This window comes from Kogia breviceps, chromosome 8 (assembly GCF_026419965.1).
Source record: "Kogia breviceps isolate mKogBre1 chromosome 8, mKogBre1 haplotype 1, whole genome shotgun sequence".
Classification (NCBI taxonomy): Eukaryota; Metazoa; Chordata; class Mammalia; order Artiodactyla; family Physeteridae; genus Kogia; species Kogia breviceps.
This window is the reverse complement of record NC_081317.1, coordinates 22,596,341-22,620,600: the sequence shown is the minus strand read 5'-3', so window position 1 is coordinate 22,620,600 and position 24,260 is coordinate 22,596,341. Positions and strand designations below refer to the sequence as shown.

The 24,260-nt window shown below is 39.5% G+C and overlaps 1 long non-coding RNA gene across 1 annotated transcript in view; it reads right to left on the bottom strand.

Moving 5' to 3' along the window:
- LOC136794732 (uncharacterized) overlaps nucleotides 1–23,246 on the bottom strand; it is a 58,824-nt gene extending 35,578 nt beyond the window's left edge. Inside the window, exons 1-3 of the long non-coding RNA XR_010841892.1 lie at nucleotides 23,151–23,246; nucleotides 22,781–22,981; nucleotides 18,759–18,834 (exon numbers count right to left, since the gene is read on the bottom strand). This is a non-coding gene — a long non-coding RNA (uncharacterized lncRNA). The remainder of the gene's footprint in view (nucleotides 1–18,758; nucleotides 18,835–22,780; nucleotides 22,982–23,150) is intronic.
- Between the last annotated feature and the right edge of the window lie 1,014 nt (nucleotides 23,247–24,260).

Sequence of the window (24,260 nt, the reverse complement as noted above, 5' to 3'; positions counted from 1 at the left end):
ATGGGTACAAATATGAAAATTGTGTTTATGAATTTGTAATGCATATGTATATTTTAAAGTAATACAGCAGAAATTAATACAACATTGTAAATAAACTATACTTCAATAAAATAAATTTTTTTAAAAAGGTAATACAAAATTATGGTGGGTAATTTAAGGAGTCAAAAAACTATGGAGAAATAATCATCTGTAATTCTGCCTATGAAAAAGAAAATCTTAACATTTCAGTGTATTTCCTCCTGCTACATATATGCATGTTGCAAGCCAACTACAAATGGCAAATTTTATTCTTACATTTTTAAACTTAATAACGGATAAAATCTAATAGCCTGAATTTCTGAAAACACGATTTTTAATATTTTTGCATAATATTACATTCTACAAAAATCCTATAATTTCAAAAGATTTCCTTTTGGGGGCCATTAGATCATTTCTACTTTTTGGGGCTATTATGTATAACATAGATGTAAATGTCTTTTAATCTCTGCACTGGGTAGAGTCCTGAACATGAAATTAGTGAGTCAAAATGTATTATCTTTATAAAGCTCTTGATAAAAATTTCCCATTAATTTATACAACCATCTGTGTAGGAGAATATTGGTCTATGTCATCAATAGCAACGATCATCCTTAGAAAGTATAACTTCCCAATCTGAAAGGCAAACAATAACATATTTTATTCTACTTAGGTCCTAACGTTTTTCGCAGAAATTCAAATCGGGATATTTTCCCAGGGTAAATGTGACTGGCCAACGAGTCAAGGAATCATGTTCTGTCTGATACGTTATCTCAACAAACTGTCTATATCCCGACTGCACACACCCCTCAGCCCCACCAGCCCCACTTTCTACCATCCCATCCACTCCTCTCCCACTACACTGTCTGTCCTTCTAGCCCTGAGCTAATGTCCTATCATTGCACCATCCATCATACAGATGGAAGCAAAGCAAGTTAGGGCTGGAGGTAGGAGCATGGTGTATTACATGATGCCCATGAACTAACATTCTCCTACAACTTGCTATTTAGAAATGGGGAACCAATTCTTACTGGTGCATTTGATTTAACTCTTTGATAAGATAGACCTTAATAACATCAGGAATTAAATCATTCTTGCAGTCACCAGTGGCTGATTGGTACAAGGCCGTTGCTTGTACTTCATTAATACCAGTTGCACAGTAGCTAATGGACCCTGCTTTTCTCTCCAAGGTGGAATGCTATCTCTAAGAAATCTCATATACACATTAACGTTTACTATTTGTTATTTCATTGAATACTGATTAGTTTGAGAATTTTTATGCTGTTGGGTTTTTGTAATTCTCTGACTTGTTCACGTCCTTTGTTGAATTTTAGGTTGGAATTTTTTTCTTATTAGTTTATATGAGCTCTTTGCACACTGTAGTTAGTAATCAATGTAATTTCTGTAACAAATATTTACCCTTAATTTGTCTTACATAGAGAATGGTCCTACCTCATTCCTGATGTCTATGTGTGAATTCTACATGCATGAGATTCCTGGACATATTCTGACCTCGTTATCACTTCTTTTCGAGGGAGAAGCAGCATCATGATCCAATTGATGAGTTTGGGAGCAAAATCTGTGCATACACAGCTCAGTCAAGTGTTTTCTAATTTGAGAGCAAACTTCCCCCTAGCGAGACAAGAGGGACAAGTTCTATTCTGTTTTCTCATGTCGTAAGTTCAACAGGCGCAGACCCCTAATGTGAACGCTTGGGTTGCTCCAAGGCTGCCTGTGAGTTGACGGGTACATAAGCCTAACTTAGGGGCTCTATGGTAGCAAACTCACCCATTTGTCACTGTTAGGCAACATTCTCCAACATGAGCTTGATAATAATAAAGGTGATATTTTGGCCTCTGTCTATTGACTTATGTCTTTTATATTTCAATTGGTTCAGAAGTTGGACGGGGGAGACAGATACTATTTATTGAATCTCTGAATTCCAATAATTTGTTTCTTAATGATGTGTTTTTTAAAATAATATAAAATAGTTTAATTTTTGTAAAGTCAAATTTATTGCTGCTTTCCTTTATTCCTTACATTGCTTTTATTCTTAGAAAATCTATCCCCATGCTAAGATCATTCAGATTTATCTATATTTTCATCCAGCTCTTATGTACTTTGGCTTTTTGTTATTTAAATCTATTTGAAGTTAGCTCATGAACATGATGTAAAGTGAAGATTTCTTTTCCAAATAATTAGGAAATCACCTTGGCACACCTTTTTTGAATAATCCTTATTATGCACAAAATTGTAATAACCTTCTCATTTACTACCAAATATGTACACGTGGCTTCACCAACAGCACCATCAGGATCTGGGACCTGCAGGGTCAGGGCCCTGCCGGGTCACCCTAATGGAACCAAGACCGTCGCTGTCAAAGACCAGAACATCCAGACCTGACAGTCTGGACTCCTACCAGCGGTGCTGAGACCCAAGGACAGCCGGGGAGCCCCAGGAATACCAATTCATGTCTCAGATAATGAGCCTGTACCCCCACCTCCGAGAGGACCAGGTACTGGTGGGCACAGCCAACAGCCAGTGGTAGCTGCAGCACAACTGTGGGAGCCCGAAGTACACGGTGGGGTGTAAGGATAGCACCATCTTCTGTCTCAACTTCTCTTCCCTCTGCCAGGGGTGGGTGAGTGTTGGGATGGACCACCTCGTCAGCATCTACTGCATGCCCGTGGTGACCAAGGTGTCCCAGGCACCCGAGACCTCCTCCATCGTGTGCTGGGATGTGTCCCCCACAGCTGCCTGATGGTTACTGGGGTCCAGGGGCTGCTCCTGATGTACCAGATCATGTACTGAGGGGCTTGCCCCCGTTGTCCCGACTCCGGGTCCTTTTCTTTGGTCTTTTTTTTCCCCCTAGGGATGGGAGGCAGGTGGTAGTGGTGATGTGTGGTGCGGGGATGCTGAGTTTCTTTGGCATTACAAGACTGGACCGGTGATCTTTGCCACATGCAGTAAAGCAACTGAGGGAAACAAAACCCACCCCCCCACCACATATAGATGTTACGTATATACGCATATATACATGTATCTGTGTGTTTACATACATATTACATATACACACAATCATGTGTCTGGACTGTCAGTTATATACCACTGATTCTTTTGCCAAAGTTCTATTTTTCAATTACGATAGTTTCATTTTTTTTTTTAATCAGGTAAGGGGAGTTCTACCTTGCACAATCCATCGTATGAATACATGTTATAATAAAATACCATTTTTGGCTATCAAGTTTTGCAAGCAAACGTTAATTAATTTTCTGCAATAAACTTTTATTATTTTGTAAGTGTGATCTCTACACATTGTTCATGCCTGTGAGTCCAGCACGGACCGGACTGTGGCTTGGGCTCCCAGCTGGCCTGCCGCACGACCGAGAACGGTCTCCACCAGTCACAAATTACATCTGTTTGTGCCTCTATTTGTTAGACAATCTGGCACCAGGAACAGCTGAGAGGCAAGATTTGAAAACAGCTTGCTTGACTGATGTGTCTAGAGTTATCTCTAAATCCAAATAAAATGCTAAGTGCTATCAAGAAATCATAAATCAGGCATGTCTCTCTTTGAGCCATGAGAAGAACTTGCTAAAGCTTTTATGACATCCATTTGTGAGAGACTGGCTTGCATTCAAAGACAGAATTTAGAGCTGCCTGTTCTACACCATTAATTAGGTCCCATTTTTAACCTGATTGAGCTGTGAGGTGTAGCACGGGGCCTAGCATTTAAGTCATAGTGATGAAAAGTATTGGAACTGGGATTGTCAGCCAGGTAAGAGGAAGATCGCACCTGCTAAGAATGCAGAAGGTGGCTGATACCAAAGAATCTGTTGGGAGAGCAGCTATGATCCAGGAGATGTGTTTGTGGGTAGGGAGACATTGATCAGGATGGGCATGAACAATACAGGGTAGCTGAGCAAAAAACCAGTAGGACATCGCCTTGGGGGAGATCTCAGTACTGAACTTCGTGGGTTATAACAAGACGTTTTCAAGGGAACCCTCCTACACTGTTGTCCGGAATATAAATTGGTGCAGTCACTATGGAAAACAGTAAAGAGGTTCCTCAAAAAACTAAAAATAGAGTTGCCATATGATCCAGCAATCCTACTCCTGGGCAAATATCCAGACAAAACTATAATTCGAAAAGATACATGCACCCCTATGTTCATAGCAGCACTACTTACAATAGTTGAGATGTGGGAACAACCTTGATGTCCATCAACAGATGAATGGATAATGAAGATGGAATACTATGGAATACTACTCAGCCATAGTATACAATGGAATACTACAATGGAATACTACTGAGCCAGAAAAAAGAACTGACATAATGCCATTTGCAGTTACGTGGATGGACCTAGAGATTATCATATTAAGTGAAGTAAGTCAGAAAGAGAAAGACAAATACCATACGATATCACTTATATGTGGAATCTAAAATATGACACAAATGAACTTATCTATGAAACAGAAACAGAATCACAGATGAAAAGAACAGACTTGCAGTTGCCAAGACGGGGGCAGGGAGGGGAGGGATGGATTGGGAGTTTGGGACTAGCAGATGCAAACTATTATATATAGAATGGATAAACAACAAGGTCCTACTGTATAACACAGGGAATTATATTCAGTATGCTGTAACAAACCATAATACAAAAGAATATATATAACTGAATCACCTCGCTGTATACCAGAAACTAACACAACATCGTAAATCAACTATACTTCAATGAAAAAAAGAAAGTCTTCACATTTTTATATTTGTGAAAACCCTAAAGGCCACGTGAGGGTGCAAATGGACCTCTTCTTCAGGCAAAGCTTTTTTTAAAAAAAAAAATTTCCTAACCGTTGTATTAGATGCCACCAGTTAACACCAGCTCAGCCTAATTTAGGCAGAAAAGTAATTACTGGAAGAATATTGTGAAGCTCACAGAATCAATGGAAAGCCTAGTGAACTGAACTTGAAAAATGGGTAAAAACCAAGGAAAGTTAGGCAGGAGGCACTATGTCAAGGCCATGTCCCAGGAGCAGTTGGGCTCTGGGGACGTCTTGGCACCAGCACCTCTACCCTCTACCATGGCTGCCCTGAGCCATGTCAGTGAATGAATTCTCACATGACTTTGGCTTTTGCTGACTCACTTAAGACTGGAAGTAGTGGTCAGGAGCATCTGATTGGCTGATCCTGGTCACGTGCCCACCCGGGTTTGGAGGCAAGTGGGGTAGAATCTGGAAACTTGGGCTTCTTTATGTAAGGCTGGGCCTTGACTCCTTAGCAAGACTGTTGAGAGTGGGAGGGGAGGGAATCTGGGTGTTGGGTAGTGAAACAAAACAACAACAAAAAACCCCACAAACACAAATATATCAGCAATGGATTTCTATACCTGAAATTTCAATATGTTGAATATTTGTTACTTATAAAAATCTGTTTCTGTTTTCTGCAATAATTTGTTTTTAAAAGTCTAATGCTTAAGGTCTGTTTTTTTCCCACTTTTTGTGAAAGGAATATTTTTTCTTTACTCTTTCTTTTGATAAGGTCCTGGTATATCTCCCCAGTAATAGGGTGCTTACAGCGCCCCCTGGTTTTCCCTAAACGTCACTTGGTTCTTCATAAGGAAGGCTGGTCTCCAGCTCCTTGATCCAGTAGCCCAAACTGAGTGCAGAGGGACCTAGGGCATTGGGCAGCCTTGGCAGGTAAGTCTCATTTCTGAAGTAAATCTCATCTGTCTCTCTCAAAACTTACAGGCCAGATACCACATCTTTCCTGGCACAGCATAAGCCATGGAAACCTGATGTAAATATGCCACCTACAGAAGACTGTTCCCCACCTCCACCTACCCCCATTTTAGCACTCTGAACAGTTGGCGGCCTGGGCTTAGGCAAAAGTTTTCCAATATCACCTTTGCCAGCAGCCGGTGGCTTGACAAAGCCATCCAGGGCTCAGACCTCTCAGGTTAACTACTCTCAAATCTGGCTGGATTCCCCCAAGGCACTTATACCAGTGAATCTGGCAAGGAGCAGCTACCCAAGACCCTCGAGGAGGAGGTTGTCTTATGATCCGATGGTTCGTTTCCAACTCAAGCCCTAGACCATATAAACTAATGTATATTTATGGCATTCAGAATTTTGTCTTAATCTTTGAAAGCCTCTAATTTCTAAGGCAAGAGTTTGCAAGTCAATCCTGATTAACCTTCTTTAAGCAGATCCCACGTGCCCTGTAATTAAAAGAAATTCTAGCATTTGGATGGTACCCTTCCCTGGCTTCCTATATGAATGTAGCTGTTTCTCCATTTCTTGGCTGATTTCACTAGCCACTGGGAAGAGAAATATTAAACACCTGTTGTCAAGTAGCTACCTTCCCACAGACAGCAGCGAGATCTGTGTTTGTTCTTTTTATATTTTATTTCACCTCTTCCTTTGAGTTCCTGTCTCATTGCTTTCTCTTGGCACTCATAAAAAGGTATGAGGCAAAAATGAATTAGGCGAGAAAAGAAGTAGCACATTTCTCTCATACCCCGCACATCGTGGACAGGTGGTTTCCCTTGAGATCTACTTCTCTCCCTGCTCTCCCACTTACCTAGTTAACAACTGCTCAGCTCAAATGCTCTCCTCCCTGTGGTGGTCATCTCGGACCGGCCTCACCATTGTGGGACCCCCATCAGCACCCAGAGTGCCCCCCCACGCCCCGACAACAGGGCTCTAAACATGCCTCTCTCACACCTATTGTACTCTCCTCCCATCATTGTCCGTGCACTCACGGCATCTCCCTAGCCAGACTGTGAACTCTCTGATAGAGTTATCTGTCACTGGATCCCCAAGGTCAAGTGGAATTTGTGAAATGAATGAACAGGTTTGGGAAAGAGATAGAAAAGACAAGACAAAAACTTTTCTTAGAACCTCTACATTGTTCCTAAATTGGTAGCATTTAAGATCTCTCACACTTTGTTCAACCAATTTAGGAGGACAAATGTGAAGAAAGAGCTAGATTATGGGGCTGATAACCATTTCTGTTTATTCTGCTAAAAGCATAGTGCGTGTGTTAGAGGCTAACATTGTAAATAATTACTAACAGCAAATAAAGTATATAAACATAGCTTTGGATAATAGTTTCTATATAATTCCCATTTCTTTACAATAAATGCCCTATTCTGCATTTATTATTAGAAAAACGAATTGTCCACTGTGGAAGAGCTACCCAGCAGCCTCAAAGCTCCTAAACAATATACAATCTTGTCGTTTATGGCTCTCAGCTGCACGCTGCCTGGAAGATGCTTTAGACGTGAGCCAACTTTTGACGTCTAACAAATGCCCAGTAAAAGACACTTCGAATTCCAGTTGGACTGAACTTGCCCTTGCTCCAGAGGGCACATAAATGAATAAATACATCGTGCACACACATATGCACGCACGCAATCCTCAGAGCAGCTGTGTTATATTATAAGTTGGAGGCCTTTTGTTAGTTCAGATGTTTCAGGTCTGTAAAAGCACTCTGGAGAAGAAATAAATATTATGAGTAAGTCTCGTTTCCAGGCTTATAGTGGAGAAACACTTACTAGCACGGTTTACTACAGCTTTATACTCAAACAATCTCGTAAAAGAATACCAGCATTACTCACTCAGCACATGACTGCTAAGACAAGATGGTGTTTGTTTTATTCCCTAAATATTCAAAACATGATTTCATTCAGACCGTTTCCCAGATGGATTTTCTTTTCAGTAAAGCTAATCAGGATAATCGTGGATCATGGACCCACTTTCTTCTTTTTTTTTTTTTCTTAAAGTATTCATCTTTCTTTTACTTTACCAAATATTGAATATTAATAAAACTTCACAATGTGAGAGACAAGATATATACATTTGAATTGTCAAAGGAGAGGCAGGAAGCTGGGCAGGAACTCAACGTGGACTCTAGATCATTCCATTTGAGGTTTTGGGCTTTTGCTATGAAGGCTCAGGGTCTGAGGCTGACAAATTCGGCAACACGAGGAGAATGTACTGAAGACTGATATAAATGTGAATTTATTAATTTACAAGGAGAAAGGACTCTCATAATAACCAACATTCTATAAGTCTGCCTATCAGTGCACTCTCTTCTTATCATTAAACTCTATGTGAAGCCAAATTATAACAAGATTGTTTAGTGAACATAAAGTCAGAACAAAGGGACAGGGAGAAGTTGATTTTTAATGGCACGGAGAGACTGATATGTCCATATCCCTATGAGGTCTTGTTAAGGGGATTAGAAACACTTTGCCATGCTCTTCCCAAAGCCTGGTACATTCTTCCCCCATTCTTCACTAACTTTTACTGATCCACCTAATCTTAGCTTAATTGTCACTTTCTTCGAGAGACCTTTTCTGGTCTTCTTATCTAAGAAAGGGTTCCCACTGTATACTCCAGACCACTCTGTAATTTTTCTTTATAGCACTTACCTCGATTTGTACTTATATACTTATTTGTTGCCTCAAGTCCTGTCTACCTGCAGACTATAAGTTCCAGGAGAGCAGGCATCATGTTTGTTTTGAGTCCCACCAGGTTTTCAGTACCAACCACAGTGCCTGGCACCTCTGCAAGCATTCAGTACATATTTGTGAAATGAATGTTCATCCAGAAGCTGCCTGGAGTAGTGGCTAAGAGCACAGGTGCTGGATTCAGGCTCCCCAGATTGAAATTCTTGCTCTGCCTCTTAATAACTATGGGAGCCTGAGCAAATTACAGAATAAGATCCTTTATCTTACGATAAGGGAGGACACTGATAGTGCCTGCCTCATAGCATTCTAATGAGAATTAAATAAGGTGATAGATGTAAAATACTTGAAACACTGACTGGCACAGTAAGCACTCAAGCAGAGTTAGCTCTTAATAGTTTCTTTCAAAGCATAATTCTAAGAAAAATTGACAGCCTCTTTGCTAAAATTCAATTTCCCTGGGAATTTTTAGGATGAGTACCATCAAAAGTAATCTCTGAAGATATTTATTTATGTTCCCATGGTTTAGCAGATCATCTTTTTGATTAAAAAATCCTTTATTATTAAATATGTGGATATATTGAAACAAGTCATACTCAAGCGCTTCCAGCCTGGAATTCACTTTATCTTATGATGTTTTGTGTCTATGTACTGATCCACTGTGCATAGGCGACACAGCTTAACTCTAATGGCAGCTGTATTATCCTCATTTCTGAGTTTTTGGGAGGGTCACCTCTGTAACAATGAATTACGGACAATAGTCAAGGTGGATTATAAATTATAAAATTTATAATAAATTATAAATTTAAAATTTTAAATAAATTATAAACTTTAGTAAGGAAAGAAGAACAACATAATAAATACACAAAATTTTGTAAGAACAGAGGTAATCATTATTGTATTCATTTGTTTTAAACGCTTTACTGATAAACACTATGGGGCATGCACCATATTTGTAATAAATTAGCATTGCAGTTTTTGCCCCCCTGCCGCCCCCCGTGGGTTTCACTTGGGTGTTTATGGGTAAGCACCTGGACACTAGGAGAAAAGTTACATAACCTCAAGCTGTCAATCACCTTGTCAGTCAAATGACACAGGACACAGGGAGGGGCCACCACTCTAAAAAAAAAAACCCAACCCAACCCTACCCCACTGCAGGGCTGCTTCTGGTTTCCAAACAGCCCGCTCTCATCCTTTCTCAGGACTGTACTTTTGCTCTGCTTAATAAAACTCTGGCTGCTTAAAAATGCTCTATGCCTCTCAACTGAATTCCTTCCCTCAAGAGTGCAAGAACTGAGAAAATGGCCGATCCACTGGTGACAGACAGATAAGAAATAAGTCCATATACATATAGTCAACTATAATTTTTGAGAAAGGAGACATGAAAACACAATGAGGGAAGGATAGTTTCTTCAATAAACGGTGTTGGGAAAACTGGATATTCCCATGCAAAAGAATGAAATTAGACATCTGTCTTACAACATACACAAAAATCAACCCAAAGTGGAGTAAGACTTAAATGAATGACCTGAAACAGTAAAACTCATAGAGGAAAACATGGGAGAAAATCTCCTTGACATCCATCTTGACAATAATTTTTTAGATTTGACACCAAAAGTAAAGGCAATAAAAGCAAAAATAAATAAGTGGGACTACATCAAACTAAAAAGCTTCTGCACAGTAAAGGAAACCAACAACAAAATGAGAAGGCAACCTACTGAATGGGAGAAAATATTTGCAAATCATATATCTGATAAGGGGTTAATATCCAAAATATATCAAGAACTCATACAACTCAGTAAAAACAAACAAATGGGGCTTCCCTGGTGGCGCAGTGGTTAAGAATCCGCCTGCCAACGTAGGGGACATGGGTTCGAGCCCTGGTCTGGGAAGATCCCACATGCCGCGGAGCAACTAAGTCCATGTACCACAACTACTGAGCCTGCACTCTAGAGCCCGTGCACCACAACTACTGAGCCCGCGTGCCACAACTACTGAAGCCCATGCGCCTAGAGCGCATGCTCTGCAACAAGAGAAGCCACCACAATGAGAAGCCCATGCACCCCAACAAAGAGTAGCCCCCACTCGCTGCAACTAGAGAAAGCCCACGCACAGCAAAGACCCAACGCAGCCAAAGATATATAAAATAAATTTTTTAAAAAAAATTGAATTGGAGGGGGAACTGAGTAGACACTTTTCCAAAAAGAAGACATACAAATGGCTAACAGGTACATAAAAATGTGCTCAACATCACTAGTCATCTGGGAAATGTAAATCAAAACTACAATGAGATATCACCTCACACCTATTAAAATGGCTATCAGCCAAAACCAAGCAATAGCAAGTTCTGACAAGGATGTGGAGAAAACAGAACCATTTTTCACCATTCGTAAGAATATAAATTGGTGCAGCCACTGTGGAGGTTCCTCAAAAAATGCAAAATAGAACTATCTTATGATCCAGCAGTCCCACCTCTGGGTATTTATCCAAAAGAAATGAAATCATAATCTCAGAGAGATATCTGTACTCCCATGTTCATCGCAGCATTATTCAAAATAGTCAACATATGGAAACAATTTAAGTATCCATCAACAGATGAATCGATAAAGAAAATGTGGTATACACATACAATGGAACATTATTCAGCCTTAAAAGAAGAAAGAATCCTTGCCAGCATTTGGTGCTGTCAGTGTTCAGGACTTTGGACATTTTAATAGGTGTGTAGTGGCATCTCACTGTTGTTTTAATTTGCATTACTCTGAAAACATATTATGTAAAACAGATTTTTCATATGCTTAATTTGCCATCTGTGTATCCTCTTTGCTGAGGTGTCTGTTAGGGTCTTTGGCCCACTTTTGGATTGGGTTGTTTGTTTTTCTTGTCATTGAGTTTTAGGAGCTCTTTGTGTATTTTGGGTAGCTGTCTTTCGTCAGATGTGTCCTTCGTAAATATTTTCTAACACTTCGTGGCTTGTCTTCTCATTATCTTGACATTGTCTTCTTTTTTTTTTTTTTTAGGTAGTGAAATTAGAGGAAGCTTTATTATTTATAGTATTCTTCCATTAATCTATTTTATACCATGCTAACTGTAAAATAATTTGCACTCATTTTTTGAAATATGTGAACATTAATGTTCATCATTTATACATTTCATTATACCTGGAATATAGAATTAGTAAACTAGAAAAGAGAACTGGTACAATGCTTGTTCATCCTATTTGGAGAATAAAGCTGGGGAAAGGAATTAACAATTATGAATGCTAGTTTATTATGAGCTAGATATTGCCCTTGTTCACAAAATACATCATCCCCTTTTAACTTCATCACTCCGTGAGAAAGTTTTATTACCATCTTTCTTTAAGACTATTTTTTATAGCAATTTGTGGTTTACATCAAAATTGAGAAGAAGGTAAAAGAGATTTTCCAAATACCTTCTGTTCCCACATGTGCATAACTTCCCCCATTATCAACATCACTCACCAGAATGATACATTCTTTAACAAGGATGAATTGATACTGACGAATCATAATCACCCAAAGTCTGCAGTTTACCTTAGGGTTCACTCTTGTTGCTGTGGACCAAGGATTTGGACAAATGTATAATGACATGTATCCATCATTATAATATAATACATAATATTTTCACTGCCCTAAAAGACATTGTCTTTTGTGGAGCAGGCTTTAATTTTAATAAATTCCATCTTGTCAATTAAAAAAAAAAAAAAGAAGAAGAAGGAAATGCAGCCGTTTTTGACAACCAGGATGAACCGGGAGGACATTCCGGGAAGCAAAGTAAATGAGACAGAGAAAGACAAACACTGTATTTGTGGGGGTGGAAAAAATGGGGAGAGCTTGGTAAAACAGTACAAACTTTTAGTTATAAGATGAGTAAGTTCTGAGGATCTAATGTACAGCATGATCACCATAGTTAACAATGCTGTATTGCATACTTGAAATGTACTAACAGAGTAAGTCTTAGGCTTTCTCATAGGAAAAAAAAAAAAAAAAGGTAACTATGCGAAGTGATGGACACGTTAATTACCTTGGTAGTGGAAATCATTTCACAATGTATACACATACCAAATCATCACGTTATACACTTTAAATATATTACAATTTGTCAATTATATCTCAATAAAACTGGAAAAAACCTACAATTTTTCCACTTGAATTATCAATTACAAAGAGGTGTGTTGGGGCTTCCCTGGTGGCGCAGTGGTTGAGAGTCCGCCTGCCGATGCAGGGGACGCGGGTTCGTGCCCCGGTCCGGGAAGATCCCACATGCCGCGGAGCGGCTGGGCCCGTGAGCCATGGCCGCTGAGCCTGTGCATCCGGAGCCTGTGCTCCGCAATGGGAGAGGCCACAGCAGTGAGAGGCCCGCGTACCACAAAAAAAAAAAAAAAAACAAAAAACAAAAACAAAAACAAAAACAAAAACAAAAAAAAAAAAAAAAAAAGAGGTGTGTTGAAATCTTCCACAATGGTTGAAATGCTTCTATAATAGCTGTGGATTTGCCAATTTCTCATAGTAATTCTATAATTTTTATTATAAATTAAATTATAATTATATTTCTATAATTTTATATAAATTATAATTCTATATTTTTTTGCTATATATATTCTTTATATATTAGGTGCATGAAGCTACATATATGATAGTGGGTGAAGAATAGACAGATATCAATGAAACACAATGTACAAATATAAAGCATCTTTCCTGTTACCCTCTCACATATGTGCTCATGGGAGTCCTTAGTAATCAATCATGGCACTCCATTCTGATCCTAAAGTCGTTCCAGAATATGTTTAACATAGTGCTCTGTGCAATCATCTTAGTAATTCCTTCAAGGTAATTCCTTTTTGCCTTTCCCTTCCTTACCATCTTATTGTCCTCAAGAACTTAATACACGAAAAAGATGAGATCTCAGGTAAATGGGATAAATAAGAGATTACTTTTTAATAAATGGAGATTATTATTATTTAATTAATTATTAAATTTAATTTAATAAATGGAGATTATTTAATAAATGGATTAGTTAATAAAGAGATTATTTAATAATTGATATTTTAAAAAATAATGTCATATTTCTACTTTCCATGATGCTAAGGAAAATTCTGGATTGATTGAAAAATTTAATATAAAGATAATAAACTCTTAGTTGGTCTAGAAAAGAATGTAGGTTGTTATTATCCTTTCTTGGAATCCAGAGAGCTTTTGTGAACATAAAAGCAGGGCCTGGGTAGTAGGCACAAAGAAAAAGTCTGATAGATTAAGTTTTATAAAAATTAAAAACATTTTTTTTCAGTCATAAAAGGCAAACTGAATAAATGAGGAATAGATCGACAATTATATAATACTTTAAGTTCTTAATATATACAGATCTTATAAATTAAATAAGAAAAAGACAAACATCTTAGGGGAAAAACAGACTAAGCGCAAGCTCACATAATTTACAATAGAAGAAGTATTAACAGCCAATACACATATTGCAAAAGGTTACATTTCACACATAAGACAACACGAGATACCTATTTTACCCATCAAATTATCATAGACAGAAAGCCAAAGATTATATGATTTCACTTACATGTGGAATCTAAAAAACAAATGAACAAACATAACAAAACAGAAACAGAGTCATAGATACAGAGAACAGATGGTTGCCAGAGGGGAGGGGAGTGGGGGGATGAGAAAAATAGGTGAGGGAGATTAAGAGGTACAAACTTCCAGTTACAAAATACATGAGTCATGGGTACGAAATGTACAGTGTAGGCAATACAGTCAACAATAATGTAATATCTTTGTACGGTGACAGATGCTAACTAGAATTAGCTTCATGATCATCTTACAATGTATAGAAATAGCAAATCACTTTGTTGTGCACCAGGAACTAATGTAGTGTTGTAGGTCAATTATTCTTCAAAAACAAACAAGCAAACAAAAAAAAACTTATAGAAAAGAACAGATTTGTGCTTACCAGAGACAGGGGTGGGGGAGAGGGAATTGGATCAAGGTGGTCAAAAGGTACAAACTTCCAGTTATAATATAAATAAGTACTAGAGATGAAATGTACAGCATGATTAATATAATTAACACTGCTGTATGTTCTATACGAATGTTGTTAAGACAGTAAATCTTAAGAGTTCTCATCATAAGGAAAAATTGTTTTCGTTCATTTTGTATGAGATGATGAATGTTCACTAAAGTTATTGTGATAATCGTTTCATGGTGTACATAAGTCACATCATTATGCTGTACACCTTAAACTTACACAGTGCTGTATGTAAACTATATCTCAACAAAACTGGAAGAAAAAATTATCATACATAGTTCAAAAATGATATCATGATAGAGTGAAAGTTGGTGACACTGGTAAAAATATCTGGAAGGAAATTTGGAAACATATATCAAGGGCTTCATAAATATTCACATACTAAGACTCACTAATTCCGTTCCTGTATTTACCTAAAGGTCAGAGGATCACATGAACAAGAATGGACAAGATGCTGATATTTTACTTCTAAGGTTAGGAATTGGAAATAACTAAAACGCGTGAACGATTGCACAGATGGTATTAATAGTATATCTGTATGTTAGAATAAAATCCGTAATAATCAATGTTGGTAGAAATGTACACAAAACAATGCGCAGGGGCTTCCCTGGTGGCGCAGTGGTTGAGAGTACGCCTGCCGATGCAGGGGACACGGGTTCGTGCCCCGGTCCGGGAGGATCCCACGTGCCGTGGAGCGGCTGGGCCCGTGAGCCATGGCCGCTGAGCCTGCGCGTCCGGGGCCTGTGCTCCGCAACGGGAGAGGCAACAACAGTGAGAGGCCCGCGCACCGCAAAACAAAACAAAACAAAACAAACAAAAAAAAACCAATGTGCTTTGTTCTTCAAACTTTAAAATATATTCTATGTGTAATATGAAAGAAGTTGAGAAATAAATGTACAAACATGGCACTAATGTTTGTTTGCTAAGTTGGGTACTAAATGACTGACTACTGTTTTTATTGTTCTTAATATTTTATGATTGTTTTCTTTTTCTTATTTATTTATTTATTTATTACTATTAATGGCTAAATACAGAAAAAGATTTTTAAAAAGAAAAAGTCAGCAAACAAAGAGTGCCTAAAAATCACATCAGACTACTGCAGTCTTCAAATATTTCCCAATCCAGAGAAGTACAACTAACAACGGTTTTATTAGACCACTGACAAAGAAACATCTCAAAAATATTACTTCACTCGCAAAGCTAGAAAATCACAGAAAATGTCTCCTTGAGTATGTACTGGAATAATTTCTAAAGCCCTATGTAAACCGCTACTCAAAATCTCCAGAACTTTCCCTAGTCTGCACCGTTCAGTCTGGCCCTTGCCCTGGGCTAACCAAAAGCAACCTGTCCTCTGGCCCATAGGCCACACACATCCAGGCTTTGCAATAGGGCCAGAGGTATGGCTGGTCTGCTTACCCTAATCCTGGTGATGACCAGGACATTACAAAATAAGACTTATCTGTGGGTTTATATTTTTATTAAATTAAATCTCCTGAGGGTGTCAGGGTTATGCAAAACCCGCATTTACTAATCCTTGCAACAGCTCGAAGAGATCACTGCAAAATCAGACTGTGAATACGCTGACCACGTCATACTGATTCAGTGTGCAGCGTGATCTTCTGAGTGTTATTTGGTACTGCTAAGCTGTTGAGGGGTTAAACGAAGCCTTCTCTGTCCCTGAGATGGTATGTCTTTCAAAACTGGAAAATTCTTTCCAGGCCATTTGGACATTAGTACACACTTCCTGAGCCCTTATTTATCCAGCACGTCACTATAAGGGTACGGCGCTGTTTATAGAAAATGCTAGAAGATGTATCTAGCACCTTGTCCAATTTGTTTAAGATGACTGAATTCAACCATATAAAGAAGCACTGTCATAGTCTGTGTGTGCAACTAGCAACTATTGCCAGGCAAGAAGGGAGTGCTGACTATATTCGTTTTCTCATTGTTGAGTCACCTGGCCAAAATGAAAGCTAGCAGTTTCCGCAAGCAAATGCCAAAGCTACTTTCAATATGGTGTCAACATTTCAAATATATTATGCTTTCGTTTTTGGAAATGAGGATTTCATAAATAGAATTAAATCAAACTGAAATTTAATAAACACAGAGATCTAAGAATTCAGCATGTGAATTGTTGTTTGCGATCTTCTTCCGTGCTCATGTTAGCCCTTAACCGTGCACGTTTGAAATATTCCTGACAAGGTCACCACCAGCCACCGTGTGGCGAAATCAGATGGACACTTCCCATCCCTAAACTCCCTCACCCCTCAGCAGCATTTGACTGAATTAACCACTCCCTCCTGCTTAGGAGCTTCCTAAGAAGCACACAAGAATGCACACACCTGCTTTTCCAACTTGTCTGGCAATTGTTTCTCACTCTCTTCTGCCTTATTAACTTACTCTTCTCAGTACAGCCTCTAAAAGTTGGCATTCCTAAGAGCTCAGTCCTGGGGTCTCAAATTTGCTCCAGCTACACTTTTCCATGACGATCTCTGCTGTCTTATGATTAAACAACAACAACATGCTGAAAACTCCCAAATTTACATGGAAGCCCAAACTTTTCTTCTGAGTTTCAGCCCTAAATCTAACCTGTTTAGCAGACATTTTTATTTGTGTGTCACACAGACTTCTCAAACTTCACATCCAGAACCAAAATCATGGTTAAGAACATTTTCCTTCTTAAGCTGTTTTTTTTTCCCTTTCTAAAAAAAAATCCAGTCTTCAGCATCTTAGTAAATGACACCCCATCCATCCAGGTGTTCAATCTAAAACCCTGAACATCATTTTTGTTCCTCCTTCTACCTCACCAAGTCCTGTTGTTCTAATATCCCAGATGAAGGAGCAGTCTTTTTATAACCTAATATCGGAGGTGACATGCCATTGCTTCTGCTGTGTTTTATTCATTAGAAGTGAGTCATTAAATCCAGACCACACTCAAGGAAAGGGGATTACAAAAGGGCACTCCACGTTTGGGGGCTATCTAAGAGGCTGTCAAAACACTCCCCCACTATTCGGTCAGTGCTCTCAGCCCTGCCAAGAGCTTCTCTCCTTACATTGCCACATGGCCTAGTGGAAGCAGTTGTCGATGTTTCTTTTGGATTCCAGTGCCTGGCATGAGGCCTTGCAATGACCTGTTGGACTGAATTAAACTGTACGTCTCTAAGGCATGGTCAGAATATGTAAACAGTGCTGATGGTTGGAACTAAATTGAGAAATAAAGCTTTTAAAATGGGATGTTTCCTTTGGAGGTGGTCTAGTTCAGTGTCCTCCAATCTTTTCCACAGTCCCCTGAAAACAGATCTAATGTTTTTGAGGAATATGTGGTAGGAATCTGGAACACACCAGTTATGATGATGAGGAAGAAGGAAGGAGACAGGTGGTGAGAAACAGGGATGGCTGTCATCCTTGTAAGGGGCTTAAATGATGGTTTATGGTCTTCTCGGTGCCTGTGTGTCTCAGGAAACTCTGAAGTTTAAGACTGAGGGAAGCAGAAAAGATGACAATACAGAGGGGCAGCTTACAGGGCACTCAGGTACTAGTTTTATTACAAGAGGAACTGAAGGAGGACATTTGCTTACCACTACCCTCAGTTACCCAAATTATAAAGGCCAGAGAACACCCAAATCAAATTCACTCTTTTCCTGTACACAGGATATGCCCAGAATTCCTGCCTGCCATTTTTTTTCCCTAATGATCTGGGTAAATACAGTAACATAGATTATCTTTCTTCTCTATCAAAAGCATAGACTTCAAGCATCCAGCCCTATGACTCCAGTCTTGTTTTTTCCCCAGTGTTGAGTATGCCTTCAAACCATCATTTCCCCAAACTGCAAAATGCAATTCTGCATGCAAATTGCTCCAAATGCTCCTCTGGAGGAAAGGAAAAAAAAAATACAACCTATGAAAGTAAGCCAAGGAAATCCCTTTTAATGCTTCACTCCCGTGTCAAAAGAATCCACCGCCAAGGCCTAAAATTCCTAGGGAGAAAGGAGGATATTGTTTCATTTATTCCTCTCTCATCATAAAATAGGTACCAGGGGAACAATACGTCAGGAACTCTGCTAGGCACAGGAATCACAAAGATAAAAGATACAAAATTCAGCCCTCGATAAGCTCACATTCAAGAGCAGGTAAGAATCCTATTGTATAGTGTGCTGTGATATAGAGAGAGGGGAGCACAGGGTCGGAGCACTGATGAGAACAAAGAAGAGGGCATCCTACCTAGGTCGAGTCATCAAACGAGACTTCTTAGGGAGGTAAGAACCAGGTGGAATCTTGAAGGACAAGCCGTGATTGGCTAGAAAAAAAAGCAGAAGAGTTACATTTCAGCAGAAAGGAAGCCATGTTAAAAGGCAGAGAGGCCAGAAAGAGTGTGGTGATTTCAAGGCACTACAGTTACTCCTCAAAGAGTGTGAGGAAGGGAGGATGAGAGAAGAGGGAGGAGAGGTGAACAGAGGTTTGCCATGCTAGGGAGTGTGGAGTTTACCCCCCAGAACAGTGGGAAGCCATAAAACATTCTGGGCAGGAGAACCAAGTGGCCATATTTGTATACTAGAAGGAACTCTGACATTGGTGGAGAGAAACGATTGGTAGACCCATTAGGGGGCTGCAGTAGTGAACAGACAATAAATTAAAGAGGGCTTAAAGTAAGGCAGTGAGGGCATTGAGAAAGGGACAAATTAGAAAGGGCTTCAGAATGTAAATCTAATAAGATTCACATTCAATTTTAGGTTAAGGGGAAAAAAAGGGGTGTCAGGGATGATTCACAGCTTAATGGCTTGAGAAGCTGAGTAGAAGATGGTGATATTGACTGAAACAAGACATAAAGGAATTCCCACATTTCAGGGAAGATGATGAGTTTAGTATTGGACATACTGATGCTGTAGGGACTTAGGACCAATTTCCTCTGTTACTAGGATCTTGGATTCATTTACATGAAGACATCTTTTGGTGGGTAGAAATTTAGACTCCAGGTCTTGAGAGCTTTGGGGAAAGGTTTTGTATCAGATTTAATCAGCTCTGAAATCATAACACCTTCCCAAGCTGTCTCCCACAACTCCCCAAAATAACTTCCCACTACCATACAGGGATTGGGGCATATAGGGGACAAACAACCGAGACTGTCTTACTTAAAGATACAGACGGCTGTACAGGACTAGCTCTTGGTCTGTTACTAACTTACTCTAAGGAAACTTTAACATTGAAAATCATGTTTTACAGGTGATTTAGAGTCACATCAACTTGAAAAAGTTATTAATTTATGTTCAACTCTTATTTATTAAACACATTCCATACACCAGTCACTAAAGTATTTGCCTTCATAGAACTCACCAATAAGAGGAAACACGTATTCTCCAACTTTCCCACTGGCACCTTCATTTATGAGTTTGGAACTAGGTCTGGTTTCTGGAGATATGTGGGTTTCCAGAACTATTTTAGCTCAGATGAGAACAGTAGAAAGCCATTATGGAGATATGGTCTATAAATGACATTTTTGTCTTAAAGAGCCCCTTGCAGTAATGAGGAGAAAAAGCAAAGTTTGAAAGTCTTCTGTCCTCTCTGATCTCACTGTTAATTCTAATTGAATATTAAATGGTTTTAAGATATACAATATTATATCTCAACTGTCAAGTTTCAGTTGCTGTGGGGCAGCCAGGTAGGTGACCACATATGCAGGTGTCTCCAAAAGAGAGATTTAATTCAAAGATACAGGTGTAGGAGTCATACATGTATAGATGTTGTCTAATGCTGTAAAATGGCTAAAACCACTCTTAGAATATGTGTGCAAAAGAGGAATGCCAAGGACTTAATATTGGGAAAAAAATTTTTAATTCTACATGGGAAAGAAATGGTTTTATGAGGGTGACAACAAAAAATAACAAGCAAGAACACTATGCAGAAAAGCCAAGTGAAAAAGAACTTCGAGTAAAAACAACTGGCCAGTATTGTCGTATGCTGAGGAAAATTCAAGTAAGATACACACTGAGATATCTATTAGCTTAGGAAGTTTTTTTTTCCTTTTTGATATTTGCCTTTTGGCAATATGTTTTCCAAGGTAGATGTGAAAACTTCATGTAGTCAAATGTATTGATCCTTATATGACTTGTAGGTTTTGTATCATATGACTTTTCCCACAAGAACATACACATGTATTTTTTTCATGTGTTCTTCTACTACTTTTAATTGTTTTAGAATTTTACTTTGGTGTAATATATGAGGAACATACATAATTTTTTACTTTGGTGTAATCTATGAGGTATATATATAATTAATTTTTTAGATGGCTATCCAGTTGATAGAAGTTATCATTTCCCACTGATTTAAAATGTCATCTATCATTTATTCAATTTCCATTGATCTATTTATAGCCTAGTACTACACTATTTTAATTACTATAGCTTTTACAATGTGTTTCAACATTTGCTAGGCAAATTACCCCTTGTTAGTCTATTTTTTCAACAACTTTCCTTGATCATTTTTGCTTATTTAGTTTCCATATATGCATCCTAAAAATCAGTTCTCCTACTTCCAAAAATACCACTGGAATTTCATTGGGTTTACCTTAAATGTAGAGACCACACATTATCTCGGGGGGCAATAGTTCTGCTAAAACTGTGCCTTGCTCTTTTTCTTCTTCACAAACTGCTGTTCAGAGTAAATGAAACACTATTACAAGTAGTTCTCCTTTAGGGTCTAGATCTCTAGCTCTAAGCAAGATTACCTGAACTAAGAGTACATACATAGGACTGACGTAAAACTGAGGTCCTGGTGGAGGGGAAAATACACGCTTCTATACACTACGAAGAAAACAAACCCCCAAAACCTCTCCATCGTTTGTATACTTGCCTGACATCTTAGGTGTTAATGTCACCAAACCAGGTTCACTCACCGGGGGTGCAGCAAGCCGGACCCTGAGATGCCAAAGTTTGCAGCAGAGAAAGGGTTTATTCACGAGGCAGCCAAACGAGGAAATGTGTGAACGAATCTCAAATCCGCGTTGGCAAGGTTGAAGGGCTCGGGATATTTATGGGATAAAGCTCGGGCGTGGCGAAAGTGGGGAAAGGTGATTGGAGATAATAAACAGCTGAGGCACTCCTACTCCTACACAGGCGCAACTAAGCTACCGGCTTCTTCACGGGCCGCACCTCCAGAAGAGTGGCACCAGCATGTTCTGAGGGTGGAGCTCCTGGCCCTCTGACGTCAAAAGGTCACTGAGCGGACACCCGCGCATGCCCAGTTGGAGGGTCAGTGGTCCCAAACAGTCTTTTCAGGCTTAAGCGCAAACGGGACACAGCTGACTCCAAGTTTCAAAAAAAAACAACTTGGGCAAACATCTCGTTATTTAGGCTACGTGACGCTTGGAGGAAATGTGAGTTTTTGTAAAAAAACAAATTAAAGCAAGCTTGATCCAGTGAAGGCAGGTCACAATTTATTATTTATTAATGGCTAACTAACTGATAATTGCCGTTGGTTTCACTCATACACCAAGATAGGTAGACGCACAAGAAATTCATAGTCAATATTGATGACAGTAGGCTAAGTAGTTAAAATCCAAAAAATAAGTCTCCCATTCACAATCCTGTGAGTGGCGAAAGCAATGGGTGAACACAAATGATAGTAATTCGGTGGAGAAACTCCAGGTTTCTAGGGCCAGTAATTCCTGATGCTATCATCTCCGGCTCTTACAGATAAGTCATTACCTCCTGCATCTCCATAGAAAACTGGAATACTTTGTAGGATGAGATTAAGTTTCAAGGCAGTAAGTACTGAGGTTTTGGGGTTGGTTTGTTGGTTGGTTTCGTTTGGTTTTAAATAGGCACCAGGAAGTAGAAGGGAAGCAGGGACTTGGAGGAAAGCCCTGCATGAAACGTCTGGTCTCCTAGAAGTTCAGGAATATTTAAGTTTTGCCTGCTGAGGAAGTTAGGTTTTGGTCCCAGAGGGGAGGAGGCATGTACTTACCTGCCTCCCAAGTTTATTGTCTAAGTCCCACCAAAAACCTGACTGATCTCATCTATAGTCATGTATACATCTTGGGTCACCTTCTAAGCCAGCCCGCTTACTATTCACACCAATTTGTAACGAACCCCAGATGACTCACCTCCATATGGCAGGACATGTCCAATGTGATCTTGGGACAGCATTTGCCATCCCCATCCTTCTTCCAGAGTCACTGTATAACCATGTTTGCTGTTTCCCTGATTTCTCAGTTTGTATTCATCAGAGAAGATAAAATCACCACTTACCTTGACTAGTTCAACCTCTACGCTTGTTTGGCCATTAAAACACCCATCTGGGGCTTCCCTGGTGGCGCAGTGGTTGAGAGTCCGCCTGCCGATGCAGGGGACGCGGGTTCGTGCCCCGGTCCGGGAGGATCCCACGTACCGCGGAGTGGTACATGGCCCGTGAGCCATGGCCGCTGAGCCTGCGCGTCCGGAGCCTGTGCTCTGCAACGGGAGAGGCCACAGCGGTGAGAGGCCCGCGTACCGCAAAACAAACAAACAAACAAACAAACAAAAAAACACCCATCTGTCATATGAGGCTGTAATCCACATTGTAGATGCAGTGCTTTGGGGGCTGGGATGGGCGGGAATCATATTTAGAAGCCAGACAGACCTGTATTAGAATTCTGCCTCCATTTACTAGTTACAAAACTTTGGACACATTTTCATCGTTTCAAAGCTTTAATTTTCGTTTCTGCAAAACAGACATTTATTGTTGCAATCAACAACAAATGACTGGCTTATTTAGGAGAAAGGGAACTTGGGGGAAGGATATTGGGTAGCTTATGGAATCCTGGGGAACACTGAAGAGCCAGGCAGGAACCTAAGGCAGTCAGGTGGTAAGCACTTGGGCCACGATCTCAGCAGAGGAACAGCCTGGTCAGGATGACACGGCTCTGCAGCTGAACGCTCGGCACTGGCACTGGCATTAGTAGACACGGGACACTGCCAAGGCACTGCCACGGCCACATGCTGCCCTTGGCACCACTGCCACTGATCACTTGATGCCACCACCACTGGCGTGAATTCTAACTACCTCTTCCTTTGTGACACTTGCTCTAGATTCACAGTCCCAGCAAAGGCGTCTGACTGTCTGAGCTTAGGTCACTTACCATACCCAGCTAGCAGGTTCACAAGAGTAAGTGTTCACTTTTCTTAGCTTTTCTAGGGACAGCATAGACTTTCCTCCTACCAAAACTCACACAAACATAGGAGGAATTTCAAATACTGAATTAAAACAAAACAAAACAAAACAAAACAACTTCACTATAGAGTATAATGCCTTCCTTGCAAAGATGTTTTTATAACTAGTTCTTGGTCATAAAAGGACATCTGTAGTTGTCATAATTTTTCAATATTTATAATAAAACTTTTAGAAAAGCATGAATACTATCATTGTATTGACTCTTTACATAAATTCTTTTTAAAAAAGACTTTATATTTTTAGAGCAGTTTTAGGTTTACAACAAAATTGAGAAGGAGGTACAGAGATTTCCCATACACCCCCTGCCCCACACATGCATACCTGTCTCATTATAACATCACTCACCAGAATGGTATGTTTTTTAGCAAGGGTGCTTACATTGACACATCATAATGATCCAAAGTTCATAGTTTACCTTAGGGTTCAATCTTGGTGTCATACATTATATGGGTTTGGACAGATGTATAATAACATATATCCATCATGATTATATCATACAGAGTATTTTCACTGCCCTAA